This window comes from Pinus tabuliformis, chromosome 9, assembly GCF_031772625.1.
Source record: "Pinus tabuliformis cultivar Carrire ecotype Pingquan chromosome 9, CPIR1, whole genome shotgun sequence".
Lineage (NCBI taxonomy): Eukaryota > Viridiplantae > Streptophyta > Pinopsida > Pinales > Pinaceae > Pinus > Pinus tabuliformis.
Window position 1 is genome coordinate 574709531 of NC_142307.1, and position 23186 is coordinate 574732716.

Below are 23186 nucleotides of genomic sequence, written 5' to 3' on the forward strand. Positions count from 1 at the left end.
TCTCTCCTTTGACTAGGTTTGACTGAAGATTTTGAGCTAAATTTGACTCTCTTGGCAAGCCAAATTGGACTGTTGTTTGAAGGATCTTTTGGGGCAGCTTTGACCACCGTTGACTTTCTGATTAGGGCTGATTTGACTGTTGATTTAGCATATTTGTTTTGGGCTTATATTTGTACTCTCTCTCTCTGTTGTACTATTAAAGAATAATAAGAAGATTTGATGAAAGGGTTTCCCCACATTGGGGTTTTTCCCTGGCATGCACCACATCTTGTGTCCTCTTGTCTTGGCTTGTCTTATGCATATGATTTTATGTTCTATTCGCATTTACTGTCAATGTTTATAAGTTAATGTGATTGCTACTAGATATAATTGGAATTTGTCATTGGGTTCCTAAAGGAACATTGAAGTAAATTGCCTTAAGCATAGAACATACCATTTTTATCTAAAATTAACATGGAATCACTTGTTACCGATGAAGATTCCACACTTAGAAAGATTCAAGATCTTCCTATTCCTAGGAAGGCGAATGATAATGTAGATGTAGAAAAGCAGGATGAATCTCCATCTGATGAACCGATGCCTGATGGTGAAGGATCGATGGATGCCATTGATCCATCTCCTTGTGAGCCCTCTACTAAAAGAAAGAGGCCTTTGTTGCTTAAAGATACTCTTGAAGATGCCGAGAAACACATTCCACCAAGAGGGACATTTTGTGAAAGCAAGAAGCTGAATAGGTACCAAGGGTACTTAGCTGTCATGAGTACTATTGTACAATCTAAGCCTTGTACATTCGAAGAAGACGTGAAGCAACAGGTTTGGAAGGATGCGATGAACGAAGAGTATGAATCAATCATGAAGAACGATGTCTGGGATGTGGTTCCTAGACCCAAGGATAACCTTGTGGTCACTTCGAAATGGCTCTACAAGATCAAACATTGAGCTAATGGGAATGCTGAGAAATTCAAGGCCAGATTTGTAGCTTGAGGCTTCTGTCAAAAGGAAGGAGTAGGCTATGACGAGATATTTGCACCAGTTTCTCGATATACCACCATTCGTTCGATCATAGCCCTTGTTGCCTCGCAAGGATGGAACCTTCATCAGATGGATGTCAAAACTACCTTCTTGCATGGTTTGCTTAAGGAGGAAGTATATGTGGAACAACCCAGGGGTTCGAGGTTCAAGATCGTGAGACACATGTGTGCAGGTTGAAGAAAGCCCTCTATAAATTGAAGCAAGCCCCTAGGGCTTGGTATGAGATGATCGATAACTATCTTATGAAGCTGGGGTTTACAAGAAGCGATGTTGACCTGAACCTATACTTCAAGGTTGAAAAGGACAGAACCCTCATTCTGGTCCTTTATGTGGATGATCTCTTTCTGACCAGTGATGACCCTCTCATTCATCAATGCAAGAGGGAGTTGGCTTCCGAGTTCAAGATGAAGGACCTAGGAATGATGCATTATTTCCTAGGGTTGGAGGTTTGCCAAAAACCACGTGAGATTTTCCTTTCTCAAGGAAAATATAATGTGAAGCTACTTGAGAGATGTGGGATGGCGGACTGCAAGTCTCTGACTACTCCGATGGAACTCAACTTTAAGAAGCTATGTGGAAGTGTTGTTGGCCCTGAATTGGCGAATCTTACCGAGTATCGTAAACTTGTGGGGGCACTGGTGTTCTTGGTCAAAAACCGTCCTGACATATGCTTCGCTGTGAAGACGTTGATTCCATATATAGTCGAGCCTCATCACATTCATTGGATTGGTGCCAAGAATTTCTTGAGATATCTCCGAGGCACCATCCATTATGGTTTGCGATACACTGCCAGGAATTTGAGGCTACGTGGATATTCAGATGCTGACTGGGCTGGCAGTGTGGTGGATCATAAGAGCATGTCTAGGTGCTTCTTCGCTTTGGGGTCTGCTTCTATATCCTCGATGAGCAGGAAGCAAAAATCAGTTGCACTAAGCACCGCCGAGGCCGAATACATTGTTGCAAGTATGGCCTGTTGTGAAGTAGTCTGGTTGAGGAAGCTCTTCATTGAGCTATTTGAGCACGTGCTAGATACAACAATGATATTTTGTGACAATCAGAGTGGGATTCGTTTATCATAGAATCCCTTGTTCCATGAACGCTCCAAACACATTGATATCATGTACCACTTTATTCGGGATATGGTACAACGGGGAGCAATTAGGCTCCAACACATCAAGACAGATGAGCAGGTTGCTAACATTCTCACGAAGCCTCTCGGGAAGGTCAAATTATTATTGTTCTGAGAGATACTTGGAGTCGTGGAACGAGCCTCTTATGAGGGTCCCGTATGAGTTGGACACAGATCTCTGGGAGCTCCTCGGGGCGTTGGGTACTTCTTGGAGCTATCTATGCTTGACCATAGGGTGAGTGGTTCACCTTTCCCTAGTGGTGCACTAAATATAGGGTGGGTGGTTCACCTTCCCCTGTGATACCCCATTATGGTTGACATGTGTGTAGGGTAAGTGGTTCACCTTCCCCTACCTGGACACATGCATGTAGGGCATGTCCTTCCCCTATAGTTGACATATACAGAGGATGAGTGGTTCACCTTCTCTTATGGCATATTAGCAGGATGAGTGGTTCACCTTCTCCTGCTTATGCCCCAACACACATCCTACCCATAGAGTTTGGGACTCATGGGAAGTACCTCTCATGTGGCCAATGAGTTGGGAAAAGCTGGTTTGGGACCATAGTATAACCGATGGATGCATCATGTAATGTCGTACTCCCTATGACTAGGATGCATGGTGTTCAAAAACTTGATCTGGGATCAAGCACTGACTTTAGTCATTGGAGAGTGGTATGATACACTCTCGATCACTTCTTTTTCATTATTACTTCATGGTTCAAGAGAGCAGAGAAGTGATGTTAGGATGGTACAGGATGACAGGTTGGCATGGTGATGGATTGGCAGGTGGAATTCTCCCTAGTTGAGAGGGTCCCGTATGAGTTTGATACAGAGCTCTGGGAGCTCCTGGGGGTGTTGGGTACTCCTTGGATCTAGCTATGAGAAACCATAGGGTGAGTGGTTCAACTTCCCCTAGTGGTGCGCTGGATACAGGGTGAGTGGTTCACCTTCCCCTATGATACCCCATTATGGTTGACATGTGTGTAGGGTGAGTGGTTCACCTTCCCCTACCCGGACACATGCATGTAGGGCGAGTCCTTCCTCTACAGTTAACATATGCATAGAATGAGTGGTTCACCTTCTCCTATGACATATGAGAAAGATGAGTGGTTAACATTCTCCTGTTGATGCCCCGACACACATCCTACCCATGAGTCTAGGACTCATGGGAAGTACCTCTCATCCGGCCAATGAGTTGGGAAAAGATGGTTAGGGACCATAGCACTACAGATAGACGCATCGTGTACTGCCGTACTCCCTATGACTAGGATGCATGGTGTTCAACAACTTGATATGGGATCAAGGACTGACTTTATTTAGTGGCGAGTGGTATGATACACTCTCGATCAGTTCTTATTCATTATTACTTCATTGTTTAGCATAGCAGAGCAGTGATGGCAGGATGGTACATGATGATAAGTTGGCATGATGATGGATTGGCAGGTGGAATTCTCCCTAATTGAGAGGGAGTGTTAAAATTGGAAACTAGGGCCAAATTTCACCTTAGGACAACTCATATGATGGAGATGATTATTGCATTGGATTTTTCTTTCGGAGAGGTACAATATTGATATAAAGATCATCTCATTATGATAAGCAGAAATGGAATTATCAATTTATTTCTCCTATGGACAAATTGTCAAGGTCGACTTCAGTGAAATGTAGGCTCATGAAGCCCAACATATGTGTCTTTTCACCTTCAATGTTGTGTATAAACAAGAGATACCTTTTCCTCATTTGGACATCATCATCTCATCACATCTTCTTCTCTCTTGATTGGGTCAAACAACATTGGAGGCTTCTCTCTTCTACTTCACACATGTGGCTAGGCAATACTTTTTCTTCTTCGCACTTGTGGTAGGAGACCGAGTTTCTTCTAGGAAGAACAGATCGAAATTGCAGAGCGTTGAATAGCGTTGACCAAGGGAAGTTTGACCAGTTGACCTTCTTTTTTGGGCCAAAATTTCGCTTTTCCTAGGCTGCATTTATTGGCACAGAAATCGAGGCATTTGGAGTGGTTTGACCAGCGTTGACTTCAGGTTTGACTGCAAAAAATTACAACAGACTTTCTCTCTCCTTTGATTGGGTTTGACTAAAAATTTTGAGTTGATTTTGACTCTCTTGGAAGGCCAAATTGGACTGCTGTTATCGATGAAGATTCCGCACTTAGAAAGATTTGAGATCTTCCTATTCCTAGGAAGGCCAATGATGATGCAAATGCAGAAAAGCAGGATGAATCTTCGTCCGATGTACCGATGCCTGATGTTGAAGGACCGATGGATCCCATTGATCCACCTCCTTGTGAGCCCTCTACTACAAGAAAGAGGCCTTTGTGGCTTAAATATACTCTTGAAGATGCTGAGAAACACATTGCACCAAGAGGGACATTTCGTGAAAGCAAGAAGTCGAATAGGTACCAAGGGTACTTAGCTGTCATGAGTACTATTGTACAATCTGAGCCTTGTACATTCGAAGAAGCCGTGAAGCAACAAGTTTGGAAGGATGCGATGAACGAAGAGTATGAATCAATCATGAAGAATGATGTCTGGGATGTGGTTCCTAGACCCAAGGATAAGTCTGTGGTCACTTCGAAATGGCTCTACAAGATCAAACATGGAGCTGATGGGAGTGTTGAGAAATTCAAGGCCAGATTTGTAGCTTGAGGCTTCTCTCAAAAGGAAGGACTAGACTATGATGAGATATTTGCAGCAGATGCTCGATATATGACTATCCGTTCGATCATAGCCCTTTTTGCCTCGCAAGGATGGAACCTTCATTAAATGGATGTCAAAACTGCCTTCTTGCATGGTTCGCTTAAGGAGGAAGTATATGTGGAACAACTCGAGGGGTTAGAGGTTGAAGAAATCCCTCTATGAATTGAAGAAATACCCTAGGGATTTCTATGAGAGGATCAATAGCTATCTTATGAAGCTTGGGTTTACAAGTGATGATGACCCAAACCTATACTTCAAGGTTGAAAAGGACATACCCCTCATTCTGGTCCCTTATGTGGATGATCTCTTTCTGGCAGGTGATGACCCTCTCATTCATCAATGCAAGAGGGATTTGGCTTCCGAGTTCGAGATGAAGGACCTAGGACTGATGCATTATTTCCTAGGGTTGGAGGTCTGGCAAAAGCTAGGTGAGATTTTCCTTTCTCAAAGAAAATATATTGTGATGCTACTTGAGATATGTGGAATGGTGGATTGCAAGTCTGTGACTACTCCGATGGAACTCAACTTTAAGAAGCTATGTGGAAGTGTTGTTGGGCTGGAATTGGTGAACCCTACTGAGTATCGTCAAGTTGTGGGGGCACTAATGTTCTTGGTCAACTCCCGTCCTCACATATGCTTCGCTGTGAGCATGTTGAGTCAATATATGTTCGAGCCTCATCAAATTCATTGGATCTATTAGCTTTGTTGGCATGTGGCCCAAAATGGATCCAAATATGCTCTCTAAGTCTTCAAAAGTTAGTAAAATCAGGCTAAAGATCAAAGCAATCGCAGGAGGAGAGCCATTAGAATGGCGGAAAAGCACTATCGGGAGGCCAAAAACACATAAAAACAGTGAAAAACAGAGTATCGGAGGCATAAACAGTAAAATGCATAGCAGCCGTCAGATCTAGCCGATCAACGGTCCAGATCTGATCGACGGTATCGACGCGGACTATATGAAACTTGCGATGGCGATCGGCGGAGTCAACGTGGACCGTCGATCAAGCGCGCAGATCGATGGCCCATGTTGCATTGCAGGATCGCTATCAAAGATTACAAAGAGCGATTGCATCGGCCTGGGGCATGAGCGATATGTGATTGTGACTAATCGCATCGGAGTTTAATAGAGGTGTGATGAACCGGACCCGACAGTTATATACATAGTATTGCATAAGATTTGAGATCCGCCGAAAGGCATTTTCCTATGTATTTTGCATATTTTCGTTATTTAACGAAATATAAAGAGACAGCGCTGATGCGATAAAACCCGGACCCGAAGGGGTTCGGGAATGAAAATATATAATATTTCAGATCTGCCAAAGCCATTTTTTCAAGATTTTTAGTGTTTTTAACGTATTTCAAAATACAAAGGGAAGACTGGGAACATGCCATTTGCGACTTGCGATAGCGATAAGGATGGACCCGATAGAGGAATAGACCGTGTTTAAGGACTTTTGAAGTCCGAAATGAACAGAGCTTGGCGGATTTCACAGTGTTGCAGCGTTTCTCTGTGTAAAACAGAAAACAGTCATTGTTAGTATTTGAAAGGATTTCAAAGGCCCGAAGACCCATTCCATCACAGAACAGAGGCCGGGAGACAGAGGCCGGGAGACAGAGACTAGGAGACAGAAGGTTGGAAGGGGAAAGGCAACAGTGCAACACAGCCAAACCAACAAATGATCATGGAGCATCGCTGGCACGAGCGAGCCACTTGACAACGCAACACATTTACTAGAATTTGGTTACTATGCTGTTAGAAAAGAAACCTCCGAGCTCATGCGTGTCTAGTCATGGCATCAAACAGTTAAAAAGACAGAGGGGATAGATTAAGACACCTCGAGCCTTTGAGAGCTCGGGAGCATTGTAAAAAGCCTATAAATGGCTGAAAGTTAGAAAGATGAAGGGTTCAACTTTTGGAGACTGTGGAGACTCTGCTCCTCTAGCTTCTCATCTTCATTCCAGCAATATAAGCTTCTTTTGTTGTTACATGTTCAATTCCCATTTTCTCTTCTGTTCTAAGCTTGCACTTGAATAGGTTATTCATGTTTTCTTCTGTGTCTAATGCCAAATAACTATCATCTTATCTCTGTGTTGATAAATTAGATTTGCAAGCTTCATTTACTTCCTGTAGCTAGCCATTCATATGTGTTTATGTATGCATCTGCTGGTACAGTCAGTATTCTCCATCTATCCATTGAATCTATAAACTATTGAGCATTAGTGGTCTAAAGCCTTGTAAAGCTGAGGGTGTTCATGCATGTCTTGAGTGAAAATAGAGTTGAAACAGTCATCTGACTTGATCCAAACCATCATCCATTCCAATAGTTCAAAGAACAATATTGAAGATTTATATGTTACCAGGCATCTTCGAGCTACAACCTAGGAGAGCTTCCTGGAGTGATAACAGGATCGCTGCCAAGAATCCCTTGAGATATCTCTGGGGCACTATCCACTATGGTTTGAGATACATTGCCGGGAATTTGAGGCTACATGGATATCCAAATGTTGATTGTGTTGGCAGTGTGATGGATCATAAGAGCACTTTTGGGTGTTGCTTCTCTTTGGGGTATGCTTCTATATCCTAGATGAGCAGGAAGCATAAATCGGTTGCAATAAGCACCGCCGAGGCCGAATACATTTCTTCAAAGATGGCCTGTTGTGAAGCAGTTTAGTTGAGGAAGCTCTTCAGTGAGCTATTTGAGCATGTGCTAGATATGTCCGTGATCCTCTGCGACAACCAGAGTGGGATTCGTTTATCAGAGAATCCTGTGTTCCACAATCACTCCAAGAACATTGATATCAGGTACCACTTTATCCAGGATATGGTACAACGGGGAGCAGGTTAGGCTCCAACACATCAAGACAAATGTGCAGGTTGCTAACATTTTCACGAAGCCTCTTGGAAAGGTCACATTCTTATTCTTCCAAGAGATACTTGGAGTCGTGGAACGACCCTCTTATGAGGGTCTCGTATGAGTTGGACACAGAGCTTTGGGAGCCCTTGGGGGTATTGGGTACTTCTCAGAGCTAGCTATGAGCGACCATATGGTGAGTGGTTCACCTTGCCCTAGTGGTGCGCTGGATACAGGGTGAGTGGTTCACCTTCCCCTGTGATACCCCATTATGGTTGACATGTGTGTAGGGTGAGTGGTTCACCTTCCCCTACCTGGACACATGCATGTAGGGTGAGTCCTTCCCCTACAGTTGACATATGCATAGGATGAGTGGTTCACCTTCTCCTATGGCATATGAGCAGGATGAGTGGTTCACCTTCTCCTGTTGATGCCCCAACACACATCCTACCCATAGAGTCTGGGACTCATGGGAAGTACCTCTCATCTGGCCAATGAGTTGGGAAAAGCTGGTTAGGGACCATAACACTACCGATGGATGCATCGTGTACTACCGTACTCCTTATGACTAAGATGCATGGTGTTCAATAACTTGATATGGGATCAAGGAATGACTTTAGTCAGTGGAGAGTGGTATGATACACTCTCGATCACTTCTTCTTCATTATTACTTCATGGTTCAGTAGAGTAGAGAAGTGATGACAGGATGGTACAGAATGACAGGTTGGCATGATGATGTATTGGTAGGTGGAATTCTCCCTAGCTAAGAAGGAGTGTTAAAATTGGCAACTAGGGCGAAATTCCACCTTAGGACAACTCATATGATGGAGATGATTATTGCATTGGATTCCTCTTTTGGAGAGCTACAATTTTGATGTAGGCTCATGAAACCCAATATATGTGTCTTTTCACCCTCAACGTTGTGTATAAATAAGAGAGACCTTTTCCTCATTTCCACATCATCATCTCATCACATCTTATTCTCTCTCTTGATTAGGTCCAACAACATTATGATTAGAGGCTTCTCTCTTCTACTTCGCACGTGTGGCTAGGCAGCTCTTTCTTTTCTTTGCACGTGTGACAGGAGGCCAAGTTTCTTCTCGGTAGAACAAGTCAAAATTGCAGAGAGTTGACCAACGTTGACCAAGGGGAGTTTGACCAGTGTTGACCTCGATTTTTGGGCCATAATTTCACTTTTCCTAGGCATCATTTATTGGCACAAAAATCGAGGCATTTGGAGTGGTTTGACTAGTGGTGACTTTAGTTTTGACTGTAGAAAATTATGGCAAACTTTCTCTCTCCTTTGACTGGGTTTGACCAAAGATGTTGAGTTGACTTTGACTCTCTTGGAAGGCTGAGTTGGACTTCTGTTTGGAGGATGTTTTGGGGTAGCTTTGACCACCGTTGACTTTCTGGTTAGGGCTGATTTGATTGCTGATTTAGTAGATCTGTTTTGGGCTTATATTTGTACTCTCTCTCTGCTGAACTATTGAAGGATAATAAGAATATTTGATCAAAGGGTTTCCCCACATTGGGGTTTGTCCCTGGCATGCGCCACATCTTGTGTCTTCTTGTCTTGGCCTGCCTTATGCATATGATTATATGTTCTATCTGTATTTACTGTCAATGTTTACAAGTTAATGTGATTGCTACTAGATATAATTGGAATTTTTCATTGGGCTACTAAAGGAACATTGAAGTAAATTGTCCTAAGCATAGAACTTACCATTGTTATATAAAATTAACAATTTTACTGTAAAAGCTAACTTCCACTGGAGTCATATGCGAAGTCAGAGCTTCAATGCTCTTGTCTTCCTGACAGTTCAAGCTTTAGATCATTGTTCCAAAGGACAGTTAGCATCTGATCTGTGATCGCTGATCACCTAAGTAACTACAATTAGAGCTTATATGTAACTACCTCTAGCCCATCTTCAACTCATTGTCTTTAACACTAGAATTATGCTCAAGTTCCTCCAACCTCTGCCCAACATTGTCATAAGAATTTCCTCCCCCATCTATTCGACAATGATCATAGGAGCATTTGGGCATCTACCCCATCTCCTTGTAGGATTTCCAGGCCCAATTGCCTTCCACAATAAGTACTTTTCAAGCTCAAATAATGCAAGGTGTAATTTCTTGCCTTGAATAACAATCCTTTGTTGTCAACATCACATACCTTCTTCGTGGCTTACTTCCTTGACTGGATATGTATTGATGCAATTTGTGGGAGATAAGATAATATTAGACAATTTTATTAATGTCTAATAAATGACTATAATAAGTAGGTCAATGGGACTTAAAACTACATCCACTTTATGTATGTAATATACATTTCCTAGGTCAGAGGGGGCCCTTAACATCCAAGTTTAATGGGAAGGAATTATGGATGGAACATTTGGATCTTGACCAAACTTGGAGAGTTTTATTCTGCATGGAGATAGTCTGGCTCTGGGATCTTCTAGTGTTGATTTGTATGTTGGTATGGTGATTTGTCTTGCTGATTTGAAACGTGAGCTCCTAGAAGTGTTGTGGAAGGTAGTTGATCCATAATGAGAGGGATTCAAGAGGAAACCCCACGTCTCAGCAATTTAAAATTCTGGAGTGGTATGGGCCTCAATATGGCATTTGTTGCCCTGAGTGGACAAACAACATGGAAGAAGTTGATTCTCCTAATGGGCTTTGGCTAGGGAGGTCCATGCAAAGGTTGAGATCTATGATTAAAAGTCTTATTCATTAAAAGAGCGAGGCATCTTTTTTGGATAATGAAAGAATGTCGAGAGGGAGCCACCTAAGTCTTGGTAAAGGCAGTAAAATCCCCCTTCGATCTCATAATAGATAGGACATATGAATATGAGATGTTTGATGTGGGATGTGGTGATTAGTCTCAATTCGAAGTCGATGAAATCCTACCTGAAAGTGTCCAAGGAGGATCTTGAGGCCATGCATTTAGTGTTTACAAATATATGCAGGTATGGCAATGCTGACATCTTGCAGTTGCATGTTGTACTCAGAATAATAAGCCATCTTGGGGCTAAGATCTTTGAGAGGTGTGATCCAAGTGTTGACATATATCTAATCACCTAGTTTAGTTCATGCTTGAATGGTAAGAGGTGATACGTGAAGGGGGCAGGATGAAGAAGGAAAATGATCATGAGAGAATGAATTGTGGAAGATAGTCCGCCCCAAATTCCAAGAGGTGTCATTTTCTTTCATAAAGGTGACCATGATTACCTTTATTCCATGGAAGGCTCGCATTTACTAATATTGTAGAAGGGGGTATTATGTCTAAGGTGTTCCTCATGGGCTTTAGGATTCAAATCTTGATTGTATGCTCCCTAAGGGGTTCTTGATTTTCTTGTTCATAGATTGATTTGCTTAGATCCTAGATAGAGTTTCAATTTTATATTGACTTCTTTGTTGCTGGACAACCAGTGAGCAATTTGGTCTGATGCTCTTTCAACATGGGAACATGATACTATTAATTCATTAGATTTATACTTAGGAAATCAATTGGCAGTTTTGAATCACCTTCCTTCTTTCTCTAGATCTCTGAATACATTATTGAGGCTAAGTTTTTATCCCTTCATGAAGTGTTTTGACTTTTTCTTGGTTATTTAAGGCATATCCTCATAAATTGTAGAAAACCTTCAAGATTGTACAATTTTTGTCTGTATTGTGAACATTCGGCTAACCCCGAAGCCTACTGTAGCAACTAATGTTATTTCTTCTATTTGTTAATTTAATTAAACAAATTATTTTTTGTGTGCTACAACAAGTATTGAAACAAATACACTGCAACCTTCACAAAACAAATACTGTGGAAGAAATAAAAACTCTAGAAGAAATAGATGCACACACACAATATAACACTGTTATTTTTAGACTAAGTCCCCGGAAAAACCCAACTTGGGAAAACCGGTGTAGCAACTGAGGGTTTTAATATTATGCAATAGTGAAGATTTGAGTACAAACTATGTATGTCCAAACTGACTATCCAAACAGAGGAAAACTGGCAAAAATAACTAGTGAGGAAAATTCCTCACTCCATGGGCGATCTGACACTGACCTCAACTTGAAACTGAGACGTCCCTTGCTATCTTTGTGCAGTCTTTGCATCAGCCTACATAGTCACTGCATCCCTCTAGCTCGGAACTACGTCACCTCTCATTGTCTCGTCAACTATTGTTTGGGAAACTGATTCTCCCGGCCTCTTGTACCTCTATCCAGCTTCTAGCACTGAGTCTCGACTTCTCCCCAGCAAAACGAAAATCTCCTCTAGAGGGCTCTGCGTTGCCTCTCTGTGGCAATCACTGTCTCTCTACAATGTACTCGTAGGAACTGGAAAATCTTCCTCCGGCCTCACTATCTCTGCCCCTCTCTCACTACTTCGATCTCACTGAATGACCTACAACAACTGAATTTTGCTTCTATGGAGATTGATTTCCCAGCAAAATCGAATGCTCAGCTGATTTGGTGTGTCTTCTCCAACCCCCATCGACTTCTTCTTATAATCCTTCGTTGATACTTCAACGACCACGATTTAATCTTAGTAGACGGCTAGGATTATCTAGAAATCGATCCATGTACTTTTCTATAACATTCTCACCATGAATTAATTAATTCTGATTAATTAATCATATTTCCTAAGTTCAAACTTAAGAAATATTAAAAACTGACTAATAAATCTAATTAAGTCGTCTTTAGGTGGAATTTCCATAAACTATTTCTGGGTATTAGAGAATACATGTATTTTAGCCTCTCCACCAAAGCTCGTGGCTAGAACACATCCGATGCTACAAAAACTGACACTCCCTCTAGTGAGGAACATGTTCTAGTATTGCAACCCACTGAAACAACACCTTGTATTTGCATCATCTCCTATCACGCTGCTGATGTCTGCCTGTCGCTGCCCACCAACCACTGCGCAACTCTAATATTTGCTACATCTGTGTTGCTGTTGATTGAACAACTGCCAACACTGCATCTGCATTGCAACTCCCTCTCCATCTACTATTGCTGCAACTGAAAAGCATCCAAAATACTGAATCAACTATGATTAGTATGATACATCTGTCACCCGAGTCTCTGACTGCTACTAGTATCTGTGTTGTCATTGAGGCATCTGCGTTGCTACTGACTCTGCACTGTGCCAACTGTACTGCTGCCAACTCTGCACTGCGCTCCCCATCTTCTGACATGAAACTAGACTCTGCATCTGTCACTTTGGCATTTGATTGCATCTACTGCCACTGATCCATCCTGCTACTGAAATACTGTGGGTTCCCGTAGCAAGGTTCTAATTCAAGAGGTGGACCTCCTTAAGAATCCTGCCCATCTATAGCACTCTGGGGCTACAAAACCAAATCACCCCACCTTACTCTTGGGGGTATGTCAACAAACATGGCGAAGTCTTCCTCCAACCTGGAGGAAAGTCTATCGATCTCTGTTGATGTTGCCTACTGGTCCTGCTTCTCCTTCTTATCCTTCTTCCTGAGAGGACACTGGGTATTGTAGTGGCCAAGCTCACCACATCTGAAACACTTGACCTTCGACAAGCCCTTCTTCTTTCTGCTTTGCTCCACCTGTCCCTGACTAGGGCCCTTTGATGTGAGGTCCACATTCTCCTACTCCTTCACCTGCTTCGATCCGCTGCTGTTGCCACTGATGGAGCTCTTCACTAAGTCTCACCTCAACTCCTCCTGCTGCAAATCGACCCACATCTTGTCCCACCTTGGAAAGGTTTCTCTGCCCAAAATGCTTTGGACGAATACCTGCCACTCCTTGGAGACACTGTTGAGTGCCAATCGTACTAGCTCTGTGGCTTGAGGTGTTGCTCCAACAACTGACAATTGATCCCGGATCTCCTGAATCCTAGTGAGGTAGGGGTCTATGCATTCCCCTTTTGCATCCTGGTGCATCTCAACTTTTCCTCCAAGTACATCTTTCACTACTTAGAAGTGCCTTGGTTTAGCGTGGAAAGTGTATCCCACATCTCCTTGGTCGTTCCCTGGCTCACTATGTGTGGTACAATGTGATCTCAAACACCGTCAAGAATCAACCTCTTTGCCCTCACCATCTCCTTTCAATATTCCTTCAACTGATCTGCATTTGTGGGGATAGCTACCACTTCATCTATGAATGTCTTCAGGCCATATTCATCTAGAAGGAAGGACATCCTTGCCTTCTATATGACATAGTTGAAGCACCATCCAACCTGTCCTGATCTCGTAGCCCAACAATGGCCATCTCAGCAAAATAAGTTGAAATCCTCTTCTCTTATGCTCATATGATTCTAGGCTCTACGCACCCCCTACTGGAGTGAGTAAAATTGTTCACAACGACTACTGATCTGTAAGAGAAAATCGAACTTCTAAAGCTAGAAGTCCCCTAAGGAAAATTTCCCTCAATGTGTATTCTTTCCTCCTCCTGGCGTTATTTTACACTAGAAAATGCTGCAAAATACTGCGTCTAGCTAGGGATATGCTCTGCAAGGAAAATACTAGCTACTCCCTATGCCTTTGGTAATCCTCGAATTGGAGAAATCTGATTTCTCTGTCGCTCTCTCAGAGAAATCGATTTTTCCTCAAGAAATTGACCTTCTTGGCCATGAAACTGCGCTGCCTCTGAGGGTTTTGAACTGCTGCCTATGCAGAGCTACGGAATTCCTCTTCCCTTCTTCCACTAAGCTCTCCGACTCAATCTACGCTCTGATACCATGTGAAAATTCGACTAACCCCGAATCTTATTGCAACAACTGATGTTATTTCTTCTATTTGTTAATTTAATTAAACAAATTATTTGTTGTCTGCTACGGCAAATATCGAAACAAATACACAGCAACCTTCACAAAAAAAATACTGTAGAAGAAATAAAAATGTTGGAAGAAATATATGCACACACATAATATAACACCGCTATTTTATGACTAAGTCCCAAGAAAAATTGGTGCAGCAGCTGAGGGTTTTAATATTATGCAGTAGTAAAAATCTGAGTACAAACTATGGATGCCAAAAGTGGCTATCCAAATAGAGGAAAATTGGCAAAAATAACTAGTGAGGAAAATTCCTCACTCCACATGCAATTCGACATTGACCTCAGCTTGAAACTGAGTCGTCCCTTGCTACCTCTGCGCAGTCTCTATGTCAGCCTACGTAGTCATTGCGTCCCTCTAGCTTGGAACTGCGTCACCTCTCACTATCTCGTGAGCTATTGTATAGGAAATTGATTCTCCTAGCCTCTGGAACCTCTATCCAGCTTTTGGCATTGAGTCTCAACTTCTCCCCAACAAAACGAAAATCTCCTCTAGAGGGATTTGTGCTTCCTCTCTATGGAAATCACTGCCTCTCTGCAATGTACTTGCCGAAACTAGAAAAGCTTCCTCCGACCTCACTATCTTTGCCCCTTTCTCACTACTTTGATCTCACTGAATCACCTCTGACAACTGAACGCTGCTACTTTGGAGATCGATTTCCCAGCAAAATCGAATGCTCAGCTGGTTTGGTGTGTCTTCTCCAAGCCCCATCAATTTCTTCTTATAATCCCCCATTGAGACTTTAATGAACGCGATTAAATGTTAATCAATGGCTAGGATTAGCTAGAAATCGATCCATGTACTTTTCTAGAACATTCTCACCATGACTTAATTAATTCTTATTAATTAATCATATTTCCTAAGTTTAGACTTAGGAAATATTAAAATCTAACTAATAAATCTAATTAAGTCATCTCTAGGTGGAATTTCCAGAAACGATTTCTGGGTATTGGAGAATACATGCATTCTAGCCTCTCCACCAAATCTTGTGGTTAGAACACATCCGATGCTACAAAAACTAACATGTACTTCTTGCTTGGTTTTTTAAGGCGTATCCTTAGAAATTGTAGAAAACCTTCAGGATTGTACATTTTTTGTCTGTAAAGGATCTTCCTTCCCCTAGGTTTCTTTTTTCTCTCCATTGAAGTTTAGCTTTGTGTCCATCCTTCCGTTGGGGACTTAAATCTGATGGGTTGTTTTTTGTTCTTGATGATATTGATCAATGGGTTTTATGCCATTTTCAAAGATAACTTCATATTGACTTCTTGCTATATTAATAAAATTTCATTTTGTATTTTCTAAAATCTGTTAGAAAAGATCTATTGTTGTCAAAGAAAAATATACGAAGAGGTAGCACACTGCCGCCCTAATGGCAACTAAAAAGATAAAATCAGGGATTAATGATAAGCTTTTCTTATCCCCTCTTGAAGTTCTTTTTGCTTGCTTTGAGACGGAGCATTTCATCTTAGTAATCACGTATTTTATGTGTTTTGAGGGAGAAATCCATGTCTATTTTGTGGTTCAGGAGGATGATTTGCTCAGACCTTAGTGTGTTTATCTAGACTCTGCCCCATTATATTGATCACCTTCTTCCTCCAACTTATGCAAACAATTGCAGGTGCAAAGTCTCGTGACAACTCCCTATAATTGGATGCAAATTATACTAGGTTGGTGAGATGGTGTACATCTTCCCATTCTGTTTCTAGACAATCACTTCCATGAAGGCCACATAGATGTAGTCGCTTTCAGTGTAGAGTTGCCTTCCAACCAGATTGAACAATTAGACACCCACCACTATATATTTCTCTTCATCTTCATATGTTGGGAGAGCCTCAACTTTTCGTCACAGGGCTTTCCCAGGATCATACAGGTAGGCTTTCTCTGCCCTAGGTAGACATTCTTTTACAGTGATTGATGAGGATGGAGATGACCATACTCCTTCCTATAAACTCAACTCTTAAACCACCCTTTTGTACTCTTTTTTTCTCATATTTTTACTTGTACCTCTTTAACTTGTAGAATCTACCTCTTTCTAATGTTGAGTAGTGCTTGTCCATTTTCTAGGGTTCACCCTTTATTCCTCTCTTTTTGTTTTTTTCCATTTCACTTGTATCTCTCTGTCTTGTAACTTTCAAGAGTAGTATTGGCACTTCCACCTTATTTTTGTGACTTGTTTTATTTTCTATCTCCATTGACCTATTAGTCGTGTCATTTGTTGACATTAATGAATTTCCTTATTTTATCTTTGCTGAAATTGCTTCACCAAATGTTTCCATTTAAGCTTTTAAATTAGCTGACTTTAACTTTCTGTCTCCGGTTGAAAAAATAATCCTCCAAGACAACTGCGCTCTCTAAGATAATGCTCAACTCTTTCAACTTATGAGTGAAGAACCAACCCCATATGTTTCTTTTTGTGTCTATTTTTTTTTGGTTATTTAATTTATTTTTAAAAATATTGTATTTTGAAAACGTGCCTTGGGCAACTAAACAATTGAGAAGTGTCTGTTAGACTAAATGGCTTGTTGTTGTTTGGTTATTTCTTGGTTGAGGAGTGTGTTTCTTGATAAACCTGATTGTGAGAACAGAAACACCTCCAGATATTGAGAGAGAACTGCCAAGCCATTTTGAGATGATAGGAAACGGATCAATGTCCACTATGGTAACATAGATTGGGACTTTATATTTCCTCTTAAGTCTGGATTTCTTGACCTCTTCTTGTAGGAAGTGTAACGAACCAATGTAGGATATGAAATTGACAGGATGTTATTTACCAGGTTAAGGCATGAGAATTACTCTTTATTTACCTTAACAACTATGTCACATCTTCCTTTCCAACCTTTTTGAGATCTCAGTGTCTTATCATGATGTGCAATTTAAGCTATGAATATTTTAATTACATGGAAGAGCCTTTGAGTTATCCATATTATGTTTATTGATGTATTGGATATATTAAACTAAACAATGTTAGTTTATAATTTTTTTTGGGTTTACTATAAAATGCTTTGAGCAACTATGCTTTAAAAGGATGCAAATGGGGTTCATGAAATCTCTGCATTTTGTTTTGGTTGAACTCAAAATGTTCCCATTCCGTAAGCAACATGCCAACATTATATAGATCCCAAAGAAGAGCTTGGAAATGCAGTAGTGCCAACCCATGATGGGGTCTAACTCCATTTGAACTTTTGACATTATATTATAATAACAACTCCTAAAAAAGTGGTGTTGTTCTTATTGTTTTGAAAACTATATCACTGGGTGCCTTAATACTTTTCCCACCTATGAAGGGGTTTGTCTATCAGTTTCGAAATTTTATTCTAACAGTTCTAATGAATAAGGGATGCTAATCCTATGGTTTTGAGATTTACGAGCCATGAGTTTGATATATAGTCTTTCTTCAATATGTACATATTAGTTATGAGGCTTGAAACTAAAGTGCAGTGTTATTTAAAATTTGGTTGTCATACGGTGGTGATGTACAACTTTGGCTCCGAGGGAGTCATGTTAAACTGAAAGACATCATTTTGAAGTTCTGGAATCCAACTCCAAGGAAGTTTAACTATTATTTGTTGAGGAGGATTGTGGTCTTTCATCCTTATTATAAGAATTGATTCGTTTCATGCCTTTGAGATGACTTCCACAATTTTTCAAGCTCTCATTTCCCACTATTGTCGTCATATGTTTTTTCTTGGTGCGTCCTCCAGATTATTGCACATGATTTTATACTGTATTAATTATAGATATATTCATTTTATTTCTAAACAATATATTTGGTTTTGGTGCACCTTTTTTGCAAGAAAATCTTATAGTTATTTTGAATTTAACAGATTCATCATATGGTGGGAATTTTGCCAAATTTTTTTGTGGGATCCGTACCCAGAATAGTTATAGAGGAGGATGCAAGTCTTACAACAAAGATTATTTACAGTGCCTAAGAGTCACTGAGATATTCTTTTTGTTGAAACAATTGCATTTGCCATCGCTAATTTTTCAGGATTAGTATACCTCATTTCTATATGAATATCTAGCAATTATGTTTTTCTGTTTTCAATTACGAATGTGAGTTTGCATGCAGCATTGATTCTACACTCTAGATGGGCAAAGAGCAACTGTGACATGTATTGGACAAAGTCGCTAAAAATATCAATTTTAGGGTATTAATGCTCCCATGGGAAGAATGAAACCATAGATGCAATCAATTCATTCCCTACAGATTTGTGAATTATTATTGTGTTTGTTTAGGAATTTGCATTGTTAAGAACTTCAAAATTTGTCCACTTGCTAACAAATTTGCATTGTTTGAAACTTACTTGATAATGCCAACATTCTCTGGTCATGTATGATCCATATTTGCTTAACATGGAAATGCCTTTTAAGTCCTTTGATTGATGTTGTATTATTGTAACTTGTCTGATTGTTCAGTTATTCAGTTAAATAAACACTGACCTTTCAGTCACAGTGAAATAAAATTGATTTTTTTTTGTCAGATACGTCCTCTGTTTGATGAACATGGAAATGTCCTTGAAGTTGCTTTGATCAAAGATAAAAGAACTGGACAACAACAAGGTGCACACCTTATCTCTCTTTCACAAATATGTTTTAGTTTTGTTTTTATTTCTTATAAGATTTCATGTATTATTAGTCTATGCACAAAATTCAACTGCAATCAACCATGTTTGTTTATTTGTTTCATCATTTAGTGGTGCAATGTTTCAATAAATATGATTAATTTACTCCATAATTATGATATCCCTAGAATTAATTTGTGAAGCTATTGAAACATTTAGAACTCATCTTTGCAAAAGATGAAGCAAGGATTACAATGACATTGTAATTGATAGATTTGCCCTTTTTTCTCTGTAGAGCTAATAAATTTGATATGTGGATCAACCACATTTACAAGAAGGTGGTGCATCTTGTATGGCCTTTGTGAATTTATAGTATTATACAACATATTGAGATAGATGACCAGAGTAATATTCTATACAAACTCCATTAACAGTAAAAAACATACACTAGATATTAATTTTATTGATGTGCAAATTGATATGTTATAATGTCCAACGAAAAGAGCATAGTTGTTGATTCCATGATGTAGATGGTTTCCACTGTGTTTTCTGCTTTGCCACACACCTGAAAAAACCAACGAATCTAGTGACTTTGATGTGCATGCAACAAATCTAGTGATTCTAATGTGCATATAGGTACATGAGAATGGTAGACACAAGTTACGTGCAAGTCAAAGTCAAAGGATGATCACACAGTGACAATGTACATGCTAAAGTAGAAGGGTTGACATCAGTTCCATACATGTTGATTGTTGAATAGGGTTGTGACATTGTGATCCAGATTAGATCATTATATTGTTTGTCATCCAACTCGATGCATTCAGAGTGGAAACAGTGGAGGAATCAACTCATGGGACAGTTTTTATTGGTGGGACCTAGTTTAGCGAAATGGGGTCTGACACTTTCTGGGAGTGTTTTGAGCTAAGTCACCTGACACGGGGATTCGGGACACGTAGGATTCGGGATTCGTGGTGTTGGATTCGGGACACGCTGACCCCCGGAACAGGACACGTTAGGACACGTTATATATTATTTTATTATATATATATATATATATATATATAAATATATATATATATATATATATATAAATATATATATATATATATATATTAAAAATTAGATATATCATATTAGCATATTTCATACACAAATTTTAATTAATGATACAAATTTATTGATTTCAAACATAGATCTTGAACTGCTAAGGCAATTATGCTAGACCTGAATTAATAATCTATCTTTTCATAAAGCTCGCAAATAAATTGCCACTACCAGTCATAGGGCTTTACAAAGGGTCGGTGATTTTCACAATTCAGTAGTTCAAATGGCCTAGATGCATATTTGAATATGCCTAAAGTTATTAAGTATTATTCCACAAGATCCAACAATGTTTGAGGGCACTTTACGTACTAACCTTGATCCTCTTGGAGAGAACTCAGACACACAGATTTGGGAGGTGGGTATTGTCTAACTGTCTCACCTATTGTTCAAAATGTAATGATTATGCCATCATAAATATAAGCTATCCCTTTTTTAAACAATATAAACATATTTTAGGCAGTCGTTGAGATAATTTAATTATGATGATTGGATTTTGTTTGCGTTGTAGGCTTTGAAAAAGTGTCAACTTGAAGAAATTGTGAGTGCAAAGGAAAATAAGCTAGATTCTTTGGGTTTGTAACTTTGTTCCATTCTTGCAGCTGCTATCGAACATTGAAATATAAATCAAGATTCCTATTATAATGTTCTTGATGTCATAACCCCTTGCTGCCGCTGGTTGATTTCAAAACTGGTGGCCCTAAACTTATTTATTTGTTTGATTGCGGGGAAGTTTGGAGCTGTTTGTCTCACATTTCTCCATCCGTTTTTCAATCTCTGCTTCACTGGTGTTCCATGCTACAGGGTTCCCGCCGCCCGGTTACACAAAAATTAAAATCGATTATATTTATTTTTATATGAAACTGCGTTATCTTGACCTTCCCTCAGAACTGCGTTATGATGTTATCTGGTGGACCGTGGACTTACCTCAGAACTTAGAAGTTAGTGGACGATGGGTGGTCGATTGAGCCGTCAACCAAGCACACGCCCCTTTAACCTAGCAAACGAGTCTGAAATACAGGACACGCAAAAAAAATCGAGACACGATTTGGGAATTCAGCGGCACGTTACCGACACGACGTGTCACAAAAGGACACGACGTGCCCTTAATTTTGGACACGAATCCGACGAGAATCGTGTCGGATTCGCAGGATTCGCGATTCGTCAAGGGGTTTGGACGAATCCGGTATCAGGTTTTGAGGCATCAAATGATGTTTTTTAGGGGTAAAACTTTGTTGTTTTAGTGCAACATATTTTCATGCTATTCTACACACAAAGATCTTTCCAACGACACAAGAATTGCGTTAATCAGAGCTCCTCTAAAAAAGTTATGCCACTCAGAAGTTGACCTTCTAGTTTTCACACCTATAATTTGGGAGGATGCCGCGTCAACCCCCATTATTCATAGAAAAGGGACTAGCCACATGATTGTGATGTAAAAGACTTTAGAAGAGTCTATATTGTAATTCTAGTTAAGAGTTGATGTAGCCAAACTTAACCACTAGTAGGCTATCGATTTGTGTTATAACCGGGCCACTAGGAGGAAGAGGCATTCCATTCTTTCGAGAGCATTTTGTTCCATAGTTGAGCAAAGATAGCCAAGAGGGATAAGAGGTAGAGCACAAAGGGAAGATTTGTGCAGTGTAGCATCCCATGGGCCACAAGCCTTACTTCTTTGTACCTCCAGCCAAATTTCCAGATAGAGAAAGAGAGCGAAGCAACCTCACTTTCTAGCTAGGTTTTTCCCCGAATGGGTCTCCCAAAGCATATTTTGTGTCAATGTGTGTGTGAAATTATTTTTATGTTCTCTATTTTATTGCATAATTTCCATTCGCATGCATGCATTAATTACAGTTAAATCTACAGTTCTTAAAGTTTAATAAAACTGTGATAGTGTAGAATCTCAATTTTTTAATATAATATTACCATATTTGTTGTGACGAACTGTCCAATGGAAATTTTATAGATCATATTGGTATCATAGTGGGTTTCTTTGGGTATTTTGTGGAGTTTGTGGGGGATCTTGGTCGGCACGGTCAAAAATCATAAAACCCTAATCATGGTCGACAAATCTGTAAACGACCCTCGTGATCCTATAGAGGTGAGGTTTTCGTAGTTGGAACAACAAGTTGTAGACATAAATCGCAATGCAAACCTCATCATGGCAACCCTGAGCGATAAGCTTGGGATATTTGGAGAAGATGGGGGTTTGATTGCAGAGGAAAAAATAGAAGGGGGATCGAGAGATTGGGAAGAAACGAAGAACCAACTGAAAAAATAACCCAAAAAATATCAACCTGGTTTGAGTGTCGTGAATCAATCCCTGTTTAAAATGGAAGCAAAATTCAATATGAAGTCGTACCATAGCGAGATCGAGACCCTAAAGCTGAACCATTGGTTGTAACAATTGGAAGTTTATTTCAACGTTAATCAGATCGAGGAAGGGCAAAAGATCTCATTCGCACGACTAAAATTAGAGGGTCATGCATTGACTTGGTGGGAGAGCCACATGAAAATCCTGAGGTTGGAGGGAGAACCTCCAATGACCAAGTGGGAGGATTTCAAAACCCTCATTGAGTCACAGTTTTATCCCATTGGGTATGTGGAGGACCAGTGGATTCAATGGTATTACTTCAGGCAAAATTTGGGCCAAAGCATGCAGGAGTACACCACGAAATTTAGAAAGATGACTATAATGTTGGGTATCTCTCAAAAGAACCCAGATGTACTCAAGTATTTGGGGGGTCTGCACTGCCATCTGCGTGAGCAAGTGATGCTATTCAAGCCCAAATCGGTGGACGAGGCTTGTGTACAGGCATAATACTTAGAGAACATAGGCCTGAAGAGAGCACAATCAAGTGGATTGAAGCAGAAGGAACAACATGATGCTTCTAAGGAGGGAAAGAAGAAGCAAAAAGGGGGAAAAGATAAAAAGACAACAACCACAACACACTAGTGCAAAGATTCTAGCAACCATTGCAA

General features: G+C 40.2%; 1 long non-coding RNA gene across 1 annotated transcript in view; it reads left to right on the top strand.

Annotated features, from left to right (window-relative positions):
* LOC149149856 (uncharacterized) overlaps positions 1 to 18802 on the top strand; it is a 32426-nt gene extending 13624 nt beyond the window's left edge. Inside the window, exon 2 of the long non-coding RNA XR_016262393.1 lies at positions 18363 to 18802. This is a non-coding gene — a long non-coding RNA (uncharacterized LOC149149856). The remainder of the gene's footprint in view (positions 1 to 18362) is intronic.
* Positions 18803 to 23186: the final 4384 nt, after the last annotated feature.